At 40.3% G+C, this 17,642-nt stretch overlaps 1 protein-coding gene across 9 annotated transcripts in view; it reads right to left on the bottom strand.

Moving 5' to 3' along the window:
* Positions 1 to 17,642, bottom strand: part of MAST2 (microtubule associated serine/threonine kinase 2) — a 229,155-nt gene that overhangs the window by 41,719 nt on the left and 169,794 nt on the right. The gene's annotated exons all lie outside the window — the stretch shown is intronic.

The following is a 17,642-nucleotide window of genomic DNA, read 5'->3' as shown; positions in this document are numbered from 1 at the left end:
CAAAACAGAACAAAACAAAAAACCCACATACTTGATAAAAGACAAATGTATAAAGAACTCTTAAATCTCAACAAGAAAACAAACAACCCAATTTTAAAAATGAGCAAAAGATCTGAACAGCCACCTCACCAAAGAAGATATACAGATAGCAAACAAGTATGTAAAAAGATTCTCAACATCATTTGGCATAGGACATTGCAAATTAAAACTACAATTGGATACTCATACATACCTATAAGAATGGCTAAAAAGGATGGGGAACAACAGGAACTCTTGTTATTGTTAGTAGGAATGCAAAACGGTACAGCCACTTTGGAAGACAGTTTGGCAGTTTCTAAAAAGCTAAACACAGTCTTCCCACACAATTCAGCAATTGCTCTAAATAAGTACTCACTTGGGTTGAAAACTTGTCTACACAAAAACCTGAACATGAATGTGTATAGCAAGTTTATTCGCGATCGCCCAAAACTGGAAGCAACCAAGATGTCCTTCAATAGATGATGAATAAACATACTGTGGTACATCCATACGATGGAATATTATTTAGTGATAAAAATAAACAAGCTATCAACCTATGAAAAGACAGGAACCTTGAAGGCATATTGCTAAGTGAAAGTGGAGTAATTTGAAAGGCTATATGTCATAAGATTCTGACCATGTGACATTTTGGAAAAGGTAGGTATAACTATGGAGACAGTAAAACAATCAATGGTGCCGGGGGGAGAAGATGAGGGACAAATAGGTGAAGTACTGTGCACTATTTTAGGGAAATAAATCTACTCTGTATGATACTGTAGTGGCAGATACAAGACATTACGCATTTGTCAAAACATACAGAACTTTATAACCTAGAGAGTAATGTAAGGGAAAAAAAAATTTAAGCCTTGGTTTGTCACCTCTAAAGGCAAATTAAAAAAAAAAAAAATTATGAGATCAGAGGATCCCAGAGAAGAATGCAGACTATGACAAGAGAATCTAACTGTATTACAAATGTATGAAACAACATCACTGAAGAGGGTGAAAGGAAAAGTGCTGACCTAAGAAACTTTGGAAATGAATGAAATCAGTAAGACTAAAGATCAAAGGAACTACAGGTAAGTACTGAACTCAACTTGATAAAGTTGTTTCTCAAGGAGTATGGGTTAACAATTTTGATACTGCTATACATGTATACTGGAACTGAGTAGTTTATGTATATGGATGGTGGATGATGGGACCCAGGTTTCTCATTGTTGGAGTGGAAATTTACAGATCAGCAAAGGGAAGAAGAAGCTAGAATGATCCATGTGATATTGAATTGGAGCCAGAGACATCAAGAAGAATTCATGTTTAATATAAATACAGACAATTACATATAAAAATATTTATAGATATGTGTATATTCACAGGTTAGTATACATACTAATACTATATGTCTTTGATCAATCAGCTAAGAGGGACTAGAAAAAGCACACTCCAGTAGAAACAAGCATTCCTAGAACCCAGATCTTGATTTGTAACATTGCTCTCCAATTTAAAAATCCAGACCTCTTGGAGAAATGGCTGATTCTAGGACTGGGGTCAGAAATATACAACATGAGCCTGGAATATCTTATAGTCGCAGATAGTAAGGAAAGGATAAAACAACAACAAACCAAAACCAAAACCAACCAAACAAAAACCACCAAATTGATGTATGTCAAGGGGGAAAAGGAGCCAACTGAAAGGACCTTGATGGCCAAAACGGAACAACTTAAGCAAAAAAACTAAAGTATTAATGGATTACAGTCTGATCTAGATAACAAATACCTATTCATACTGATATAAATGATTGAATAAATAAATGGGAAGAAGATTAGTGAGGATGTAGAATACTTGAACACTACCAACAAACTTGACATAACTGTCACTTAATAGACCAGTACCAAACAGTAGTAATATACATTCTTTTCAGGTGAACACTGAACATTTGCTAAGAAAGATCACATTCTGAGCCATAAAACAAAACTCAATAAATTTTAAAAGGATTCAAGTCATATAAAATATGTTTTCTGACTACAATGAAATAGAAGTAGAAATCAGTAACAGAAAGATCTCTGGAAAATCCCCAAATATTCATAAACTAAACAATATACTTCTGAATAATTTGTGGGTCAAAGAAGAAATCAAAAGGGAAATTAGAGGCTGGGTGTGCTGGCTCATGCCTGTAATCCTAGCACTTTGGGAAGCCAAGGTGTGGGAATCCCTTGAGGCTAGGAGTTCAAGACCATCCTGGGCAACATAGCCAGATCACGTCTCTACAAAAAATAAAATAAATTAGCTGGGTGTGGTGGCAGGCAACTGTGGTCCCAGCTACTTGGGAGGATGAGGCAGGAGGATCGCTTAAGCCCAGGAAGTCGAGGATGCAGTAAGCTATGATCAGGCTACTGCACTACAGCCTGTGCAACACAGCAAGACTCTTGTCTCTTTAAATAAAAATGGAAACACATGTCATACCACTAAAGCAGTTCTTAGGGGGAAAATTATATCACTACATTATATTAGAAAGGAAATTATATCACTACACTATATTAGAAAGGAAAGACTAACTCCCAGCACTTTGGGAGACCAAGGTGGGAGGACCACCTGAATCCAAAAGTTCAAGATCAGTTGGGGCAACACAGTGAGACTTGGTCTCTACCAAAAAACACCAAACCAAAAAAAAAAAAAAAAGGAATGACCTCACTTTCTACCTTAAGAAATTTAAAAAAGAGGAGCAAATGAAACCCAGAAGAAAGGTAATCGTAAAGACCAAAGTAGAAATCAATTAATAAAAAAAACCACTGGAAAACAAGAGAGAAAATGTATAAAACCACACACAACGCCAGGCATAGTGGCTAACGTTTGTAATTCCAGCACTTTGGGAAGCCAAGGCAAGAGGACTGCTTGAATTCAGAGCTTCAAGATCAGCCTGGGCAACACAATGAAACCCCCATCTCTACAAAAAATTTAAAAATTAGCTGGGTATGGCGGTGTGCCTGTGGTCCTGGCTACCTGAGAGGCTGAAGTGGGAAGACTGCTTGAGCCCAGGAGGTTGAAGCTTCAGTGAGTCATGTTTGTGCCACCCTACTCCAGCCTGGGTGACAGAGCAAGACCCTGTCTCAAAAAACAAACCAAAAAACCCAACAAAAAACATACACAGGTTTTTGAGATCGATAAAATTAAAACGATAGACAGACTAATCAGGAAAAAAAAAGACAAAACACAAATTACCAACATCAAGAATGAGAAAGGTGACACTTCTATGGATTCTACAGTTATCAGAACAACTTTATGTCAATTATTATAAACAACTTTGTCAATTAATTTGACAACTTAGAAGAGACTGAAAATTCTTTGAAAGATATACACTACCAAAGCTCACTCAGTAACAGATAACCTAAATAGTCCTATATCTATTAACAAAATTATAATTTAAAACCTTCCCACAAATTCTAGTTTCAGAGGCTTCACTGGAGAATTCTGCCAAACATATAAGACAGAAGTAGTAACAATTCTACACACTTCCAGAAAATTGAAGAGGAGGGAATACTTCCCAACTCATAACTATGAGGTCAGCATTACCCTGACACCAAAACCAGACAAAGATATTGTAAGATGACTACAGACTAATATTCCTTATGAATATAGATGCATACATCTTAAAATTTCAGCAAATCAAATACAACAACATACAAAAAGACTAATACAAACGAATATTCTCTTTTTTTTTTTTTTTTGACATGGAGTCTCGCTGTGTCGCCCAGGCTGGAGTGCAATGGCGCAATCTCGGCTCACTGCAAGCTCCGCCTCCCAGGTTCACTCCACTCTCCTGCCTCAGCCTCCCAAGTAGCTGGGACTACAGGCACCCGCCACCACACCTGGCTAATTTTTTGTATTTTTAGTAGAGACGGGGTTTCACCGTGTTAGCTAGGATGGTCTCGATCTCCTGACCTCATGATCCGCCCGCCTCGGCCTCCCAAAGTGCTGGGATTACAGGCATGAGCCACCACGCCCGGCACAAACATTCTCTAAATAATGGGAAGTGGGAGCAAATACATCATGACCAAGTAACGTTTATCTCAGGAATTCTAGTTGGTTTAAAATCTGCAAATCAATCAATATAAGTCACTACATTAGTAGGCTAATCAAGAAAAAAACATATAATCATCTCATTAGACATAGAAAATGCACTTGACAAAAGTTCAACAATAATTTTTGATAAAAACTTTTAGCAAACTAGGAATAGGACACATTCTTCAGTTGATAAAGGGTTTCTATGACAAACTTAGAGCTAATGCCACAGTTAACAGTAAAGACAAAATGCTCTAAGATCAGGAACAAGGCAAGAATATTTACGATTACCATTTCTATTCAAAATTATACTGGGAGTTCCAGCCCAGTGGAATAGGCAAGTTGTCTTTATTCATGGACAACATGAGGATCTCCAGAAAATACAACAGAATCTACAATAAAGCTACTGGAATAAGAGTTAGCAAGGCTGCAGGATAAAATATCAATATACAAAATCAACTACATTTACACATACTGTAAATAATCAGAAATGAAAAATAATAATACCACTTATAATTGCATAAAAATATGGAACACCTAGTGATAAATTTGACAAAAGAGGCATAAGAACTTCAGAAAACATGTTGAGAGAAATTAAAGATTATCTAAATAGGTGGAGAAACAAAGCATATTCATGGGTTAAAAGATTTGATATTGTTAAGAAGTCAATTCACTCCTAATTGATCTACAGATTCAGCACAATCCCAATAAAAATACCAGCTGCCTGTCTGATAATCTGATTTTTAAATTCATATGGAAATACAGAGGACAAGACGCCAGACAAAAAAAAACAGTACATACTACATAACTCCATTTAGATAAAATTCTACAAAATCCAAAGTAATCTACGAGTGACAAAAAGCACATCAGTGGTTGCCTGCAAGTAATTACAAAAGGACCTGGGGAAACTTTAGGAGATGACAGATGTATTCACAATTTTGATCATGGTGATAGCTGCACAGATGTATATACATAGGTCGAAAGCTGGCTGGGCACGATGGCTCACACCTGTAATCCCAGCACTTTGGGAAGCCGAGGCGGATGGATCACCTGAGGTCAGGAGTTCAAGACTAGCCTGCCCAACATGGTGAAACCTGGTCTCTATTAAAAAAAAAAAAAAATACAAAAATTAGCAGGATGTAGTGGCGGGAGCCTGTAATCCCAGCTTCTCAGGAGGTTGAGGCAGGAAAATCATTTGATCCCGGGAGACGGAGGTTGCAATGAGCTGAGATCAAGCCACTGTACTTCAGCCTGGGCAACAAGAGTGAAACTCCGTCTCAAAAAAAAGAGAAAGTTATCTAATTTTATACTTTGAATATTGTATATCATTTTTATCTCAGTAACATTTGTTTAAAAATAAATATAAATAAGTAAAACAAATATATTAAATACCTTACATATTCATGGTACAAAATTTTTTACCTTTTCATTTAGAATGCAATGTGATTGAAGATAGCTCATATTTATGTACTCATTTACTCATTTTTATTGATTTTTTTTCTGAGACAGGGTCTTGCTCTGTCACCCAAGCTGGAGTACAATGGCTCAATCACAGCTCATTGCAGTCTTGAACTCCTGGGCTCAGCAATCCTCCCGGGGCCTCCCAAAGTGTTGGGATTATAGGTGGGAGCCACTGTGCCTAATCAGATGGCTCTTATTTTTAAAAATCTTAAGTCTAAACCCTTCTGTGGTTTGGTTTTTTAATTTAGATTTTGACTTGCTTTTATTACAGATAAAAAATAGGTCAGGGGTGGTGGTTCATGCCTGTAATCTCAGTACTTTGGGAGGATGAGGCAGGAGGATCAGTTGAGGCCAAGAGTTCAAGACCAGCCTGGGCAACAACACGGTGGGACTCTGTCTCTACAAAAATTTAAAAAATTATTAGCTGGGTGTGGTAGTGTGCATCTATGGTCGTACTTAGTTGGGAGGCTGAGGTGGAAGATCACTTGAGCCCAGGAGGTCAAGGCTGCAGTGAGCCATGATTGTGTCACTGCACTGTAGCCTAGTTGAAAGAGTGAGACTCTGTCTCAAAAAAAAAATAAATAAAAAAAAAAAAATAAACCTCACAAAGACATGTAGCTCCCGATGGAAGAAGTGTGTTGTTGGCTGTATTTATTAAATCATGATACTTGTTTTTCAATTCCCTCCAAGGGATGATAAATTTTTATCTTCTATAATGTCAGCAATTTTTCTTGGAACCTAATGAAGAGGTATTATAGTTTTATATTTTTAAACAATAGATTAAAAATTGAACCTTTCTTTTAGAAGATTAGAAACATTCTATTTCCAATGTTTTCAAATGACAGACTTACCAGTTTTTAGAGGAGGCATAACATTTTTCAACCAAAATCACATATAGATGGTAACATTTCTAAACGTCCATCTTCAAATTGCTTTTTCCATGGCACAAATTTCTTTTAAAGTGTAGCTACCTTTGCACTCAATGATAAAATATCACCTTCGCCCTGAAAAGAGTGTTTGTGCCCGTTACCCCAAATCTCCTAGGGGGCATACTACTAAAAATCACTTGTTAGCACAGAAAAAGTTGGCATATTTGGAACACATTTTGTAAAAGAAAATTGGGCCTGTAATCCTAACACTGTGGGAGAACTTCTGGAGTTCAGGAGTTTAAGACCAGCCTGAGCAAAATAGTGAGACTCTATCTCTACAAAAACTAAAAAAAATTAGCTGAGTGTGGTGGTGCACACCTGTAGTCCCAGCTACTTGGGAGGCTGAGGTGGGAGGACTGCTTGAGCCCTGGAAGGTAGAGGCTGCAGTGAGCTGCGATCATGTCACTGCACTCCAGCCTGGGTAACAGAGTAAGATCTTGTCTAGAAAAAAAAAAAAGTGTCTTACTCTAAAATTTAGAATGGACAGAATAGAGAGGGAAAAGGAGTTAGGGGGTATCTTCGATAAGCCAAACAAAAAGTGATGAGGGCTTCCATAAGGCCATGATAATGAAATCAGAATGTGCTTAGTTTACAACACCTTCTAAGTCAAGGACTTTTTCTGAGTCTTACATTGAATTCTTGGTGACACCTACCAGAATGAAAGGCATCATATGATAAGTCTTTGTTCTTATATAAATAAGGTAAATACTGTACTTATTAAGTTATCAATTTTAAGGTTCATTTATTTATTAGGATTTTTTAGAGCTGATTCACAATTCAACATTCTACATTACCAAATATGGCCAACGTTGGAGAAAAGAAATGGTTTCCAAGTTATGGAGTTGTTGCCAGGATAATAGCAAAAAACAGACCACTACATATGTGATGGAAATCTTTGGCAAAAGGCATCTGTAATGCAAGGGGAAGTAATGATGAATTCCCACCAAATGCAAGCAACAATATAATAAACAAGCATTCTTTCCAACTGGCCAGGCTCTGCAGACTTTTCAGAAGATGCTATTCTGACACTACCTCAAACTGGGTATACTGCAATTAAACTCTGATGCCATCCATATAGAGTTAGCATAGACCCCACAGTTTAAGAGCAAAGTCCTTGACAAGACTGCCTCACTTCCAACACCAGTCATAAATCTTTGTGGGGGTGGCAGGGGGAGGGGCCAAGACCACCAGCATACCTGGCTGACTAGCTACAAGTTTAGGGAGTACTCACAGCCCTCCCACATTCAATAATTTACTAGAACAACTAATAGAATTCAGAAAAGCACTATACTTATTATTACAGTTTTATTATAAAGGATACACAAAGGCAGGGTGAGGTGTGGGAGGGGAAGTAGAGATCCTGTGCCCTCTCCTTGTGGAATCCGGGAGTGTCACCCTACTGTGTTCACCAACCAGGAAGCTCTACTGAGCTTAAGGTTGTCCAGAGTTTTAATTTTTATTACATAATCATGATTGATTAAATGATTGGCTAAATGACTGAACTCAATCTCCCGGCCTCTATCTCAACCTTCTAATAATGTGGTTTGTCTTTCTGGTGATCAGTCCCCATCGTGAAACTATCCAGGGGCCCATTATGAGTCACCTCACTGGTATAACAAGACAATCCTAGGTTTCAGGAAATTCCAAGGTTTTCAGAGGCTCTTTGCCTACATCTGGAACAAAGATCACAGAAATTCTTTATTCTACCACAGATGCTAAGGCCTAAAAATGTGTGCTACTTTTATTGGGTTTTCTCTATTTCTCCAGTATATACTTTACCTTAAAAGGCCAAAATTACAGCCGGGCACGGTGGCTCACGCCTGTAATCCCAGCACTTTGGGAGGCCGAGGCAGGCAGATTGCCTGCGGTCAGGAGTTTGGGACCAGTCTGGCAAACATGGTGAAACTCCATCTCTACTAAAAATACAAAAAAATTAGCTGGGCGTGGTGGCGTGCACCTGTAATCCCAGCTACTCGAGAGGCTGAGGTTGAGGCAGGGGAATTGCTTGAACCAGGGAGGTAGAGGTTGCGGTGAGCTGAGATCATACCACTGCACTCCAGCCTGGGCAACAGAGCAAGACTCTTTCAAAAAAAAAAAAAAAAAAGGCCAAAATTACTACCATTTTAAAGTTTGCTGACAGAATAAAATCAATAATTTTGAAACTGCCTTTGCCAAAATTATGACAGTGAGAAAAATCTGACATAGGAATATTATGACAATGAAAGAAATCTGACCTAACCAACTCCATCTTGCTTCTAACCTCCAAGCTGCCCTTGTACATTTCTGAGCTTGGGCCAAAACTAACTTTGGTGGGAATTCAGCTTACTTTGAAAAAAAAGATGGTAACAGCTCCCCCTGGGAAAAACCCTCTGAAGGATTGGGGACCAGACCACTGTGGTAAAACTGACAAATTGGCCACAAGGTCTAAAATTATGGCTCAGGAGTTATTCAGCCAGAGGCCACAAGATTCCTAACCTCACAGATTCTCCTATAGATAACATCATCCCTGACTCAACCAATCAACATTCCCCCATTCCCTAGCCCCCTACCCACCAAACTATCCTTAAAAAACCCTAGCCTCGCCGGGCGCGGTGGCTCACGCTTGTAATCCCAGCACTTTGGGAGGCCGAGGCGGGCGGATTACGAGGTCAGGAGATCGAGACCATGGTGAAACCCCGTCTCTACTAAAAATACAAAAAATTAGCCGGGCGTGGTGGTGGGTGCCTGTAGTCCCAGCTACTCGGAGAGGCTGAGGCAGGAGAATGGCGTGAACCCGGGAGGCAGAGCTTGCAGTGAGCCGAGATTGAGCCACTGCACTCCAGCCTGGGGCGACAGAGCAAGACTCTGTCTCAAAAAAAAAACAAAAAAAAACCCTAGCCTCAGCCGGGTACAGTGGCTTACGCCTGTAATCCCAGCACTTTGAGAGGCCAAGGCAGGTGGATCACCTGAGGTCAGGAGTTTGAGACCAGCCTGGCCAACATGGTGAAATCCCATCTCTACTAAAACTATAAATATTAGCCGGGTGTGGTGATGCACACCAGTAATCCCAGCTACTCAGGAGGCTGAGGTGGGATAATCATTTGAACATGGGAGGCAGAGGTTGCAGTGAGCCAAGATCAAGTCATTGCACTCCAGCCTGGGCACTGGAGTGCAATTTTTGAGACTCCATCTCAAAACAAAACAAAACAAAACTATAGCCTCAGAAATTTGGGGGAGGCTGATTTCAGTAATAAAACTCCAGTCTCCTGTATCAAACCCTTTCTCTATTGCAATTCCCCTGTTTTGATAAATTGGCTCTATCTGGGCAGTGGGCAAGGAGAACCCATTGGATGGTTACAATTTGAATTGGTCTTATCTAGAGGGAAGGAAGATTAAGATGTTATAATAACATTCTGGGCCAGCATGGTAGCTCACACTTGTAATCCTAGCACTCTGGGAGGCCAAGGCGGGAGGATCACTTCAGCTCAAGAGTTTGAGGCCAGCCTGGGGAACACAGTGAGACTCTGTCTCTACAAAAAAATTAAAAAATTAGTTGGGCATAGTGGTGCGCACATGTAGTCCCAGATAATCGGGAGGCTGAGGTGGGAGGATTGCTTGAGCCCAGGAGGTTGAGGCTGCAATGAGCCGTGATCATGCCACTACACTACAGCCTATGTGACAAAGCAGGACCTTGTCTCCAAAGACAAAAGCAAAAACAACAAAACATTCTGGAGAAAATACTTAAACTGATTCTTTAAAAATTCACATAAAAAATAATTTCAACTTTTATTTTAGATTCAGTGGTACACTTGCAGGTTTATTACCTGGGTATATTGCGTGATGCTGAGGTTTAGGGTACGACTGATCTCATCACCCATGTAGTGAGCACAGAACGCAATAGCTACTTTTTCAACTCTTACCCCCTCCTTCTCTGCCCCCTCTAAGTAGTTCTAAGTAGTCTCCAATCTTTTGTTGCCTTTTTTTTTTTTTTTTTTTTTTTGAGACAGAGTCTCACTCTGTTGCCCAGGCTGGAGTGCAGTGGGGCAATTTCAACCTCCATCTCCTGGGTTCAAGTGATTCTCCTGCCTCAGCCTCCTGAGTAGCTGGGATTATAGGCGTGTGCTATGACACCAGGCTAATTTTTGTATTTTTAGTAGAGATGAGGTTTCTCCAGGTTGGCGAGGCTGGTCTTGAACTCCTGACCTCAAGTGATCCACCTGCTTCGGCCTCCCAAAGTGCTGGGATTACAGGTGTGAGTCATTGCACCTGGCCTGTTGCCATCTTTACGGCCATGAGTAACCTGCTGTTTAGCTCCCACATATAAGGGAGAACATGCAGTATTTTATTTTCTGTTCCTGCCTTAATTAACTTAGGACAATAGCCTCCAGCTGCATCAGTGATTTCATTCTTTTTTATAGCTACATTTTTTTGTTTGTTTTGGTTTCAGGTAGGGTCTTATTCTATCACCCAGGAGTGCAGCGGTGCAGGCATAGCTCATTGCAGCCTCAGCTCATTGCAGCCTCAAAACTCCTGGGCTTAAATGATCCTCCCACCTCAGCCTCCTGAGGAGCAGGATCTACAGGTGTGAGCCATCATAAAGTGGAAAAGCCAGATAATTTTTTAATTTTTGGAAGAGATGGGGGTCTCACTATGTTGTCCAGGCTGGTCTCAAGCAATTCCCCTACCTTGGCTTCCCCAGGTGTTGATATTACAGGTGTGAGTCACTGTGCCCAGCTAAGCTGATTGTTATTAATGACTTACATTCACGGTTCTAGCTCCAGAAAAAATGACATTATTGAGAAGAATCCTTCCTTAAGGATGGCAATAAATGGCTCAATGGGACAAAAAAAAAAAAAAAAAAAAAAAAAAAAAAAAAAAAATCTGACAGAAAATCCAGCAGCCTAGCAAGCAGGCTTTTTCCACTTTATGAATCGATTTTAGCAGCTGGAGGAGACAGTTCAAAGGTAAGTGATCATTCATCCCAGAGAAATAAGTTATAAACAAAACTGGGAGCAGTCAGTTGAGCTTGAATCAGCTGCTTCATTTATACAGTTTAACTAGTTATAAAGGAATATAATTATATAGCAAGCACCTGTGTAAACACCATCTAGGTTTAACAATGCCATCTTCCAAAATCCCTCCACATAATCCCTCCTGATCAAAACCCCTCCCTTTACCCCATCTAAAGTCAATAATATGATAATCATTTCCTTATAGCTTTACCAACTAAATATGCAACTTTAAACACTCTAGTTTTTCTCTCATACAATTTTAAAAGTGAGATATAACTTTCATGTAACATTTACCCTTAAGCGTGCAGTTTAGAGGTTTTTAGTGTGTTCACAAAGCTATGCAATCATAACCATTATATAATTCCAGAACATTTTTATCGCCCAAAAAAGAATCTATACCTGTTAGCAGTCACTCTTCATTTCCCTCTACTTGAGCCCCTGGCTACTACTAATCTACTTTCTGCCTCTATGAAATTGTGTATCCTGGACATTTCATAGAAATGAGATTATATAATATGTGTCCGTTTGTGTTCTAGTTTGCCTGTTTCTGTACATAAGAAAACACCAAGCTGTTTTGCAAAATAGTTGTATTAATTTATATACTCATCAGCAGCGCTTATGGATTCCTACTGTTTCACATACTCATCTATACTTGGTTTTGTCACTCTTTAAGCCATTATTGGTCATACAATATCTTTTTGTGATTTTATTTTGCATTTTCTTTCTTTCTTTTTTGAGACAGAGTCTCGCTCTGTTGCCCAGGCTGGAGTGCAGTGGCGTGATCTTTGCTCACTGCAACCTCTGCCTCCCAGGTTGAAGTAATTCTTGTGCCTCAGCCTCCTGAGTAGCTGAGATTACAGGTGTGCACCACCATGCCCGGCTAATTTTTTTGTATTTTTAGTACAGACAAGGTTTCGCCCTGTTGGCCAGGCTGGTCTTGAACTTCTGGCCTCAAGTGATCTGCCCACCTCGGTCTCCCAAAGGGTTGGCATTACAGGCATGAGCCACCGCACCCGGCTTATTTTGCATTTTCATATTACTAATGAGAGTAAATTATCTTTTCATGCATTTATTGACCACTTGGATCTCTTTTTTGTGAACTGTCCAAGTCCCTTGGCCATTTTTCAATCATACTATCTTTTTATTTTATTGATTTACAGGTTTTGTGTGTTGTTTTTTTTTTTTTTTTAAATATAAGGGATAGGGTTTCACTATGTTGCCCAGGTTGGTCTCGAACTCCTCGGCTCAAGCGATCCGCCCACCTAAGGCTCCCGCAGTGCTGGAATTATAGGAGCCACCTGTGCTGGCCCCAGGAGTTCTTTATATATTCTGAACCCAAGTCCTTTGTTACTTTTATGTGTCATATTATCTTCTCGCACCTTGTGGCTTGTCGTTTCACTCTTTTCATAGTATCTTTTGATAACTAGAATTTTTTTTTTTTTTTTTTTTTTTGAGACAAGAGTCTTGCTCTGTCACTCAGGCTAGAGTGTAGTGGCGCGATCTTGACTCACTGCAACCTCTGCCTCCTGGGTTCAAGCGATTCTCCTGCCTCAGCCTCCCGAGTAGCTGGGATTACAGACACCATGCCTGGCTAATTTTTTTGTACTTTTAGTAGAGACGGGGTTTCACCGTCTTAGCCAGGATGGTCTCGATCTCTTGACCTCATGATCTGCCCGCCTCGGCCTCCCAAAGTGCTGGGATTACAGTCGTGAGCCACTGCACCCACCCTTTTTTTTTTTTGAGACAGAGTTTCCCTCTTGTCACCCAAGCTGGAGTGCAATGGCACCACCTTGGCTCATTGCAACCTCCGCCTCCTGGGTTCAACCCATTCTCCTGCCTCAGCCTCCTGAGTAGCTGGGATTATAGGCGCCCGCCAGCACGCCCGGCTAATTTTTGTATTTTTAGTAGAGATGGGGTTTCACCATGTCAGCCAGGCTGGTCTTGAACTCCTGACCTCAAGTGATCCGCCCGCCTTGGCCTCCCAAAGGGTTGGGAATACAGGCATGAGCCACGTGCCTGGCGAAATTCTTCATTTTAAATGTAGTCAAATTTAGGAACCTTACCCTTTATATCCTGTTTTTTAAAAATTTCCCTATTTTAAGGCCATGCAGATTTTCTTCTGTACACCTTCTAAAAGTTTTACTGTATTACCATTCACATTTAAAATTATACTTCACCTGGAATTGATTTTTTGGTGAAGAGCCACATTTTCTAATTTCTCTATACAAACATCCAATGGATTTTGCCTACAGCTCTATAGTGCCACTTTTGTCATAAATCAAGTGTCTGAATACGTGTAAATTTGATCCTGGGTTCGTCTTCCTCCCCCTAACTCTTCTCTTCCTATTAGTATTCCTTATCTAAGTTAAGAGTATCAACACATGGCATTAATCACTCAGGGAATCTGAAGACAATCAATCCACATGCCACTTATTTAATCTCTTACATTTTTCTCATATTCATATATTTTCTTTATTTCAAACATTCCCCTAACATCTTGATAATGGCAATGGCCTCTTAACTGGTCTTCCAACTGCCAGCACTGCCCTCTGTTAATAACTTTTATTTTAACATTTTTATCATACAATTCACAAATTCTTATGGCCAAAAACAGTAGCAAATTGAATAAAAAGTGAAAGCTGCTTTTTTACTTTTTTCCACAGGTAATCACCATTAGAACAATGTGATTTTAATTTTTCCAGAGTTTTCCTTGCATTCTTCTCACATGTTGTGGCCCCGAGTAGCTGGGATTACAGGCATGTGCCACTATGCCTGGATAATTTTTGTATTTTTAATAGAGATGGGGTTTTATCATGTCGACCAAGCTGGTCTCCAACTCCTAACCTCAAGTGATCTGCCCACCTCGGCCTCCCAAAGTGTTGGGATTACAGGCATGACTCACTGTGCCCGGACCACTTTGCCTCTTCAAGCCTTAAAGAGTATTTAGTTTTCCCCGGGTTTGGTGGCTCACATCTGTAATCCCAGCAACTTGGGAGGCTGAGGTGGGCGGATCACCTGAGGTCAGGAGTTCAAAAGCAGCCTGGTCAACATGGTGAAACCCCATCTCTACTAAAAATAAAAAAAAATTTGCTGGGTGTGGTGGTGCGCACTTGTAGTCCCAGCTACTTGGGAGGTTAAGGCACAAGAATCACTTGAACCCAGGAGGTGGAGGTTGCGGTGAGCCGAAATTGCACCACTGCACTCCAGCCTGGGCAACAGAGATTCTGTTTCCAAAAAAAAAGCATTCAGTTTTTAGATTAAAAAACCGCCTTTGGCAAATCTTGCCTCCACAAGAAAATGAACATATATACAAAATTGGGAATATAATTTTAGGAGATTTATGGCACTTCTAAAACCACTCAGGGTCCATGGATCTTAGGTAAAAAAGAGTCCATGCTACGGACTCTTGATACCTCATCCCTTTAGCACTGCATATAGCTCTCCGTGACTTTCTGCCTACCCATCCATATTTGATTAGCAGTTTATAATCTAGTAACATATGATCTGTACTTTTTTATGGTCTGTGCTTTTTTTTTTTTTTTGAGACAGAGTCTTGCTCTGTTTCACAGGCTGGAGAGCAGTGCAGTGGCGTGAGCGCGGCTTACTGCAGCCGTGACCTCCTGTACTCAAGCGATCCTCCCTCCCACCTCAGCCTACTGAGCAGCTGGGACTACAAATGTGTATTACCACACCTGGCTTTTTTTTTTTTTGTAGAGACAGGGACTCACTATATTGCCTAGGCTAGTCTCGAACTCCTGACCTCAAGTGATCCTCCCACCTTGGCCTCCCAAAGTGTTGGAATTACAGGAGTGAGCCATCGTGTCCAGGCAAGTATAATGCTCTGGACTGTTAATTTCCTGATCATACAATTCTATTTCATACAGATCTTAGAATGAGCTTTCTACCTCATTCAATGAGCTAACTCCAAAAAGAACACCTTGCTTAATGACTCTTGGGTTACAAATCTTTACTTTTGTACTCCCAAGCACCCTGGACACACATTTAGTACAGCCCTTAACATACCCTGAACAGGTTGAAACTTGACTGTCCCCTGTGGATGCAGCTTCCTTAGCAGCTCTCTCAAATGATGGCTGTTGGATTTCATACCCCCTTTGTACCACTAGACCTAGAGGTGGGGTAGACATCCTGCTGGCTCATTTCATCTTCAGGCATTCTCCCTCTGTTCTCCGTAAAAACACCCAGGTTTGAAATGATGTCATCAGACTACAACAACCATTACCCCTCCTTGCTAAAAGTCACATACAAACCTTTGGGAAATCCCCTTCACTCTTTAAAGATTTTTATTCCTGTATCACTGACATTCTTTTTATCATGCCTTCTGTCAGGAGTAATTTCAGTATCTTCACACAATCTTTCCAAAATCCTAGCCTGAGAAGTTTCAGAAAGTCATACAGAAAAACTGACTAGTTTCACTTTACATGTATGATCGCTAACTTTGGCTCTTCATACTACTGGAAATCAGACCATACTTCTTAGTGTATTCTCTCTCCCATCCTTTTAAAAGACTGTATCATACTTTATCCTCTCTCTTCAGGCTCTCAGATAATCACCTCACTTTCCATTTCAGTGAGAAAAAAAAATTTTTTTTGAGGCAGGGTCTTGCTCTGTCTCAAAATCACAATCACAGTTCCGTGCAATCACAGCTCACTGCAGCCTCGAACTCCTCAGACTCAGATGATCCTCCCACCTCAGCCTCCCAAGTAGCTGGAACTACAGGTATGCAACACCATGCCCAGCTAATTTTTGTACCATTTGTAGAGATGGGGTTTCACCATGTTGCCCAGGCTGGTCTCAAACTACTGGGCTCACATGATCCTCCCGCCTTGGCCTCCCAAAGTGTGGGGATTACAGGCGTGAGCCACTGCACCTGGCCTCAACTAATCAGAGAGGAACTTCAATAAGCTATCTTTACCACATCTACCCAGCCATAATCTGCACTGTATTCCCCACATCCTCCCCTATTCCTAGAGAAGGACTGTTTGTGCTCCTGACTAGGCTAACCTACTGCTTATTTACTAGATCCTATCCCCTTTCAACTACAGAAGGACACTGTGCCAGCCATTCTCCTTTCTCCTGCATTATCAGATTTTCTCTTGCTGTTGAATCACTTCCATCAGTGTATGTACATAGACACCGTTACTTTTTTCAAATAAGAAAACTCTCTTGATCCCTCTACCCATCTTTGCATTTCATTTCTGCTCTAACAGCAAAACTCCTTGAACAAATTATTTAGCTATTATCTCCATTTTCTTTTTCCCTTTCTTCCTTGACTCACCAATTAGGTTTTGCCCCCACCATTCCATCAAAACAGCTAATCAGTGTCAACACTGACATCACATTGCTACATCCCACTGGCAATACTCAGACTTCATGTCACTTGATCTGTCTATATCATTTGGCTCAGGTGATCACACGCTATTTCTGAAATACTCTTTTTATGTGGTTTCCAGGACACTATATATTCTAAATTTTCCTCTTTCCTTTTGGGTCTCTCCTCATTCTCTTGATCTCTGAAAACTGGAATGTCCAGGGTTCAGTCCTTGTACCTTTAGTCCTTTCTGTCTATGTTCACTCCCTAGGTGATGACATCTAGACAAACAGCTTTAAGATTTTTTATATGGTGAAAGTCCAACATTTGTATCTCTAGCCCTATTTTTTCCTTGAAATCAAGACAAACATACTGAATTATTCACACAGATGTCTGGAAGACATCTCAATATAGTTATCGAAGGTTCCCAAGGATTAAAGGTCCCAGGATCAAATGACTGTTTTTCAGAGGTAGGGTTGCTAGATGACACAAGCTATAGAAAGATTAGAGGTGGTGCTCAGAGAGCAGGAAGAAGGAAACTGAAATTATGGAGACAAGGTCTAAAGTACAGATCTAGGGCATAAGTGATTGAGGTAGGGTAGTGGAGAGGTTCACTGGAAGACAGGAGTTCAAAGAACAGAAAGTTTTAAGAACTGGAGTTATCAACTATGGGTGTATAGAAACCACCAAGAATAACACATTACAGCTCACAAACAGACTGAAAAAAAACAATAATACAGGAGTAGAACTGAAGAGAGTAACTGGAGTCAAGAGCTAAGATTTTTACAATTGCAATGTATGAAGAGTTTTACAGCTGCAATGATAGGTATTAAATGATATAAATTAATGATATATAAGATT

This window comes from Nomascus leucogenys, chromosome 12, assembly GCF_006542625.1.
Source record: "Nomascus leucogenys isolate Asia chromosome 12, Asia_NLE_v1, whole genome shotgun sequence".
NCBI lineage: Eukaryota > Metazoa > Chordata > Mammalia > Primates > Hylobatidae > Nomascus > Nomascus leucogenys.
The sequence above is the reverse complement of the archived record's forward strand: the minus strand, read 5'-3'. Positions and strand labels throughout refer to the sequence as shown.